This window comes from Protopterus annectens, chromosome 3.part1 (genome assembly GCF_019279795.1).
Source record: "Protopterus annectens isolate FY-2018-M chromosome 3.part1, PAN1.0, whole genome shotgun sequence".
Classification (NCBI taxonomy): Eukaryota; Metazoa; Chordata; order Ceratodontiformes; family Protopteridae; genus Protopterus; species Protopterus annectens.
In genome coordinates, this window is record NC_056732.1 from 656,161,925 (window position 1) to 656,169,424 (window position 7,500).

Sequence of the window (7,500 nt, forward strand, 5' to 3'; positions counted from 1 at the left end):
CTACAATCAGTTATGCTGTGTATTCCGCCTATGGGGCTTATATATGCCGCTTTTCCGCACATTTCTCTGATTGGCGTTTTGGAATTGTATCTACTTCACTGAAAATGCTTTCTCATGCTCCATTCTGGGTTTTATCCCATATATATGCTATTTCTGCATTTCTAGGAATTGCTGTCATGTCTTGGTGGTTTAGTTCCTTGACTCTAGTGCATGGTATCCTGGGTTCGAATCTGGCAACTGATTTTTCATTTTCCTGACAGGAATGAGTTGAGGACCTGTCAATCAAACATGCCAAAAGCACTTTTAAGCACTTTAAACCTGGTCTGCGCTCGTTTGCGCGGAGGTAACGCATGCGCACTGGCAGTTAGCTTGTGGGAGCAGCGCGCAAACGGTGTGCGCTGGGATAAATCCTAATTGGCTACTGACACACATGTTAAGCTAATTGCACACAGTTTCAGTCTGTCAAACTGCAGCTTGGCAACGGGAACGCAGTTTGCAGCTTTTGAAACACTACTCAGCTACGGGCACTCTGTCTCACAGCAGCTTAGCTATCAGTACATTTCTGACTATTTTTATTATTATGTTACTTCAAAATATATGCTCTATTTCATTCCATTTTACAAAAGGGAATACATTTACATTTGTACAATACTGTCAGGGGGCTTTTTAGTGCTTATTTACAAAAAAAAAAAAAAAAAGGTTGTTGCAGGGGCTTGAACCCTGCCTGCCTACTCTTAGGCCGGCAACTCTACCGCTAAGCTATTATTTCTTGGCTTGCTTTGCATATTTAGTTCTTATATCCTTTTCCACTAACTGCTGACTGTGATTGCGCTAGTAGCACACCCGCGCACACGAGCGCACACAGTAGCAAATATTTACGGGGTTTAACAAAAAAAAAAAGGATTTAATTTAATTTTATGACATCTCTTCACTTTATGCACTAATGGCCAGTCGGGGCATGTGCTGTATAGTGTGTTTATTCACATTTTCATGGCCTTTCTCTTGGCTGTTTACTTTCAGCCATTCTAGTCTTCCGGGGGCGTGTCCGCTTGCAGGGCTTAGCCTACAGACACGCCCCCTACTCTCTTACACGGACCGTGTAAGAGTTACTAGTGTGATTCAGCATGCCTCATGCACCTCATGAATATGCATGACATGCTGACATCACACAGTTTAACTGCAGCCTCCGTGTAAGAGTTATAACTCTTACACGGAGGCTTCCTGAATCTGGCCCTACATCTGGTCAGTAAATGTAACTTTACCCAGTTGGTGTCCCCTGCTCCAACACAAGAACAGCTCTAGCCTACTGCAGTAAAGGCAGCATACAACAATGAGAGACATTAGGATAATTGATATTTGTCAAGTTATAAAAGCATCTGATGATAAAAAAATTTAGGCTTAACTCTTTTGTCTTGCAGCACACTAAATCAGTAGATGTTTCATTGCATTCCCGTCAGCAATAAATAAACACTGCCAATGAAATGATTATCTGTTTGGCAATATGCAGTTTTGCTAATTAATTTGTTTATGGGAAAAATCAGCAGAATTTACAGGATTAGCATTTATGTAAAAGCAGTAAGTGAGTAGTTTCACATTTTTTTCCACAGCCATAAGTCACACTTTAATGGAGTGGACATTCATAACGTATCTAGCAATGATCATTTAATATTAGGGAAACTGAGAATATACATATTAAATTATTAGGCTGCATGGTTTCAGTCAGAAATGTTGAGATCCTTTCCTGTTATAAATATGCTTATATATATATCTATATATATATATATATATATATATATACACACACACACACACACACACACACACACACACACACACACACACACACACACACACACACACACACACACACACACACGGGTCAACCCTGTCTTATGGAAGTTTTGAAATTTTTGAATTGCGTACAGCACAGAACAGGAGATTTACCATTGTCTTTCCTGTAGTGCAACCTCAGAGTTTGCATATTTAAGTAGCAGAGGGTGTGGAGGGTTTTGTTGTCTTTTCAATGTTTTAAAACTTCGATCATATCATCTCTGCCATATGGGTTTTGAAGTTTTGAAACTTCGATAAAACAACATAAAACCATATATGTACATATGTACATATAGATATATATTTATATTGCATTTTTTTCTTTTTACTCCCACTGTCTGTCAGCCATCACTCACCCCACCTATTTGCTCCACTTGTTTTCCATATTGATTGACTGGGAAGGACCATCGTCCAGACAGGCAGGACTTTATTTTTTCTTTTCTCCTCAGCCATGACTCTACATACTTGGCTAGGTGTCACCTTGGCAGGACACATTCCATTCAAAATCCATGAGCAGACATCTCTCTGAACCCCATCAAGAAAATCACCCTGTCCAGTGTGCCTGTAAATGTGAGTGAACCCCTTTCTTCCCATGTGGAAGAGGTGAGTGGGCCATGCCTTTCACTCTTCGGTTTTTCCAGCGCAGGGTCTACTAATCAAACCCCAGCTGCTTGTGTTGCACTAAGGCCTCCATCGCTCTGCGGTATGGGGCAGGCAGCTAGAATATGATGTTTCAGTTCTCTCTGTAATTCCAATTGGAAAATGGAGCTAAATTTCTAATAATTAAGCAGAATAAAGTCTATCAATCATTGCAGCTCTAATTTGTCCTGATAGAAGCTCCACATGAAGGTGGAACAAGCTAGAAGGGTTAATGGGATGTTAAGGGGAAGGTGGAGGAGTAAGAGAGGAGACTGAGTGAGTAGTATATGTGGTAGTGAGAGGAAGCTAGATGTAAGCCGGTTGGATGTGTATTTGGAGTTGAGATGAAGTGAGGTAGTTAAGCATGTTATAACAGGTCTGAGAAACTGAGCAGGGATGGAAGGAGAGGATAAAGGGAGAGCCAGAGGATGCAGAGGGAAGAATGCAATAATCAGATGGTGTGAGGCATGATGACTAGGGGAGGGGAGAGGAAGGGGAGGTAAAAGGAGGGTTACTAGTTGGGATTGGTGCATGGGCATAACCAGAGACTTTTTAAGTGGGTTTTTCATGCAGTCTTGAAGTGATTGCTAGAAGGTAGTGTGGTTATGGGGGGGGGGGTGATTGTTCCATAATATGGATATGATCAGGAGAATAGTGCTTCTCCCACTGAGTTCTTGAGTTTGATCACTAGAAGTAGATTTTTGCTGCTGGAGCATAGAGGTCTAGTGGAGCAGTAGGGCTGGAGAAGGTTTTGAAGGGATGGGATGTTACAAGGATGGTTTACTAACTTGTGGGCAAGGAAGAGTTAATTCAGGTGAAGAATTTGAGGGAGTTCAAGCCAGTCAAGTTCTCTAAGTGAAATACAGTGGTGGATGTGATAAGACGCAGGAGTGGCAAACTTAGCAGTTTTATTGTTGCAAGCCTTGATCTTGTTTAGGTCTGTATGTCTAAGGTAGGTAAGTATAGGAGAGGCATAGAGTAAAGTGGAGATTTGGTGGGAGTTTGACAGCAGAAATTTTGGCTGTCTTAGTGATTAATTGTTTGTTTCTGTGCAATGCGCCTAGTTTTTTTGTGAACCTTTTTTATGGTAAGAGAAATGTGAGTGTCAAATCTGAGATTGTTATCAATCTCAACAACCATGTAGTTTGGTGTGTTCTGTTGGGAAGATGGCAGTATTGTCTATGGCTAGAATATTAACGTGGGGGAAGATAAGGAGTTTAGTCTTGCTCAGGTTGAGTAATAACGGGGTATTAGATGGCCAGTTTTCTAAAGATGAAAAGACTTCCTGTGTGTTCTTGTGAAGTTCAGGTATAGTTGGGGCTGAGCAGATGAGGGTGGAGTCATCTGCATACTATATAAGAGAAGCATGCTTGGTGGCTGTGAATAGATCATTGGTGAAGAGTAAGAATAGTAGGGGACCACAAATGGAGACTTGAGGAACACCGAGTGCTACAGGAAGTCGAGGAGAGAGGTCATTATGCCAGACAACTGATTGTTGGCGGCCAGTTAGATAGCTGTGAAACCAATGAGTAGCTGATTGGGAAAAGGATAGGTTAGTGAGAACAGAGATTAGTAGTTTGTATGAGACCATGTCAAAAGCATTGGACAGATCCAGAAAAATAGCAGAGGAGAACAGGCCATTATTTTTATGATGAAGGATAGCATTATTGAAAGAGACCAAGGCAGTAGTAGTGCTGTGGTGTAGCCTGAAGCCATGTTGGGAGATTGTCAGCTGCGAGTTTTGTATGCTTAAGTTTCAATAGAAGTTTTTTTATATAGGGGGTAGGCACTGATGAAAAAGAAAAGACTGTGGGCAGAGTATTTGGTTTTGATGTAGGCAGGTTGGGTAGGAGGTTGTGTTGTTTAGTCAAAGACAGAAGGATTTCAGCAAAGTGTTTATTGAATGAGTCAGCAATACTGCTGGGGGAAGGGGGGTGGTAGATGGGGGTGGGTGCCTACTTTACCTTGGTGGAGAATGGTGTTTATTGTGGACCAGAGCTGCTTAGGGTTGTGATGGGAGGAGTTTAGTGCAGACTGATAATATTGGGTTTTATCTTCTTTTATTTGTTTTTGACTTTGTTGCTCAACTCTAGGAATGACTGTCTAGAGGAGGGGGATTTTGTTAAGTGCCAGTGCTCCCAGTCCTTATCTCTGATTTTCATTAGTGCCCTGGTACTTTTTTGTAGCCAATGGGAGGACTGTGTTTGATTCTGGCATTTCTTATGGGAGCATGTGTGTTTAGGATGTTTAGGAAGGTGCTATTGAAGAAGTGGATGGCTTCATCCAGATTGAGGTACTTTAGTGGTGTCCAATCACATTTTTGATGGGATGAGATAGGGGAGAGAGGGTTAAAGTTTACCCTATTTCAGATTTGCCTATCGATAATGGGTTTAGCACAATTTAAGTGGTGTCTCAGAAGGAATGTTGGAGTGTGGTCACTGAGGTTGTCTCGTAGACAGCCAGCTAAGTATGAGTGAGGGTCTTTATTGACTAATATCCAGTCGGGAGTAGTATGTTTGTTATAGTTTTTATTTATCCAGGTAGTTGATTGTATTTGTTGAAAGAAACCATGAAGTTTTAGGTGCTAGCCTGGGTGACTGTTACTACAAGATAGCCAGTCGATATTAAAATCACCTAGGATTATGGTTTCCTGGAGTAAGGAATGGTTAGCCCAGTTCAGGAGGTTTTCCAGGGGTGGGATGTTTTGACCAGGTGGGAAGTAGCATCCTATGATGCTGATTGTTTCATTTGGGTTTAGTTTGAAGTTAGCATATAGAATTTCTTCATTTCCCATGTGGGAGGCAGATGTGCTTAGGATCTGGATGTTGAGGTGGTGTTTAAACATTAGAGACACACCACCCCTTTTCTTAGATTGTCTATCTATTCAAAGAATGTTATAACCTGTTGGGAGTATTTCCTCACTTTTGATGTGAGGTTTGAGCTAAGTTTCAGTCAGGATGAAAATATTAGAAGAGTATAAGGCTATGTTGGCATTTAGGTCATGGGTTTTATTAGTTATACTTCTGATATTTAGACATATGAACAGGATGTCAGATGGCTTTCTGCTTGATGTTAATTGTGAGAAGAAGCAGCTATTAGGAAGATTTTTAGGTGAGGAGTTGGTAATGGTAGGACCAGGGTTAGGGTGGATATCACCATTGAGGGCTAATTTATATAGGTCAGTAAACATAAGTTTTATAAATCTGGTAATTAACCTGTCATATTTTAAGGATATTTATTGTGTGAATTTAACAGGTGACTGGTAGTAGGGTGGGTTTATTGGGATAGAGACTGTGAGGTTCCCCTTCATAATATCGAATTACTGAATGCTCGAAATTCAGTAACTCAAAATTATAAAGTCAAACCAACAAAAATCCCGAAACCCACAAGCACGAAAACAAAAAAACCCAAACATACAGAACACATACACCACACAACACGCACACCATACAACCCACATAACATAAACTACAAGCCTTACACTACATGTACGCAGGGGGGGCAAGCCCACCTGCACTCCTCAAACCCCTCTACATATATATTATAACCCCGAGATAGCACTAATTCACAAAAAAAAAAAAACACCACGCAGACATTTTAAACTGCCTCGCACACACACGAACACATCACACATACATAGACACATCCAACACTCACACTCATACTCCCACCTCCCTACCCTAACCCACACGCACAATTTATAAAACACACACATACACTCACTTACCTTCACATCCGTAAAACATCCCAACTCACACACTTCCCATTCCATAGCTGGCATTCATAAGCACAAATTCAAGATATTTGAATTCACGCTTATGCAGATTCGCGCTTCTGCATTTTCGACTTTACAGTCTCGAGTTGCTGAATTTTGAGCATTCAGTAATTCGGGGTTGTGAAGGGGAACCGACTGTTATGGTATGACTAGTGTAATTAGTAGGAGGTGATGGATAGAAGTGAGAGTAAGGGTGCAGTGATAGTGATGGCGTTTGCCTATTATGGAGTTCTGTTAGGATGTAAGGTGTGGAAGATGAGTGCAGGTAAGGAGTGTAAGCACATTAGGTAATAGCATGAATGTGTCAGATGGGAAGTTAGATTGGAAGTGGGTGCGGTACTGTGGGTGGCAGAGGAGATAGGTTACTAGTATTGTCCGATTGTTTGCTGGTTATTGGGAGGGGTTAGGGCCTAGAATAAATTTAGATGTAGTGGGGGTGGGTGAGATTAGGGGGCAAGGTGGGGCATGAATGGAGCAGGGCTCAAAACCCTTGTGTCTTGATGGGGGACTAGTAATTTAAAGATTGCTCCATAAACAGCTGTAATCTAATATAGACTTACTATTGGGGGTGATTTGTAGCAAAAAGAGTACGAACCAGGAGCAATGCAAAGAAATCAGCCAAACCAGAGAGGCAAGCAGTGGAAAATTTTAAGAGTGAAGGCCTCAGAGGGGGTGAGTAGTAATACAACCTCTACTTGTAAAGTGAAGGAGAGATGAGACAGCAAAGTTTATTAAGGTCGGGAGTGTCTTCTCATTGACTTGCTTATTAGTAGCCAGTTTATACAGAGATGCAAATAAACAGGTGAGGCTCAAGTGATACAAAACTAAGGCAAACAGCACCGAAAGGGCTGCTTGAGGGTTACGATTTCATCACAGAGAATAGGAAGGACCTGAATTAAGTGTATACAGTGTAGTGGACAGTTACGATTACTACACAAGGTGGGGGGGGGGGCACAATACTTAAACAGTCAGTGTCAGCACAGTGAGAACTACTAAGTAACACAACTAATGTTAAAGCTTCACTATCATAACACGTGCATGTAGAATGCCTGGGTGGACTGACCCTGCTCTTCAGGCTGTAAAGGTATATCCTTGGTTTAGTTTTGCAGTACTGATTTCTTCCAAGACTGTATGGGTGAGGTGGTAGCCATGGACTGCAGAGTTGCCCAAGTGTGCTGTAGAATGCCTTGGTGGACTGACCCTGCTCTTCAGGCTCAAAGGGTATATCCTTGGTTTAGTTTTGCAGTACTGATTCC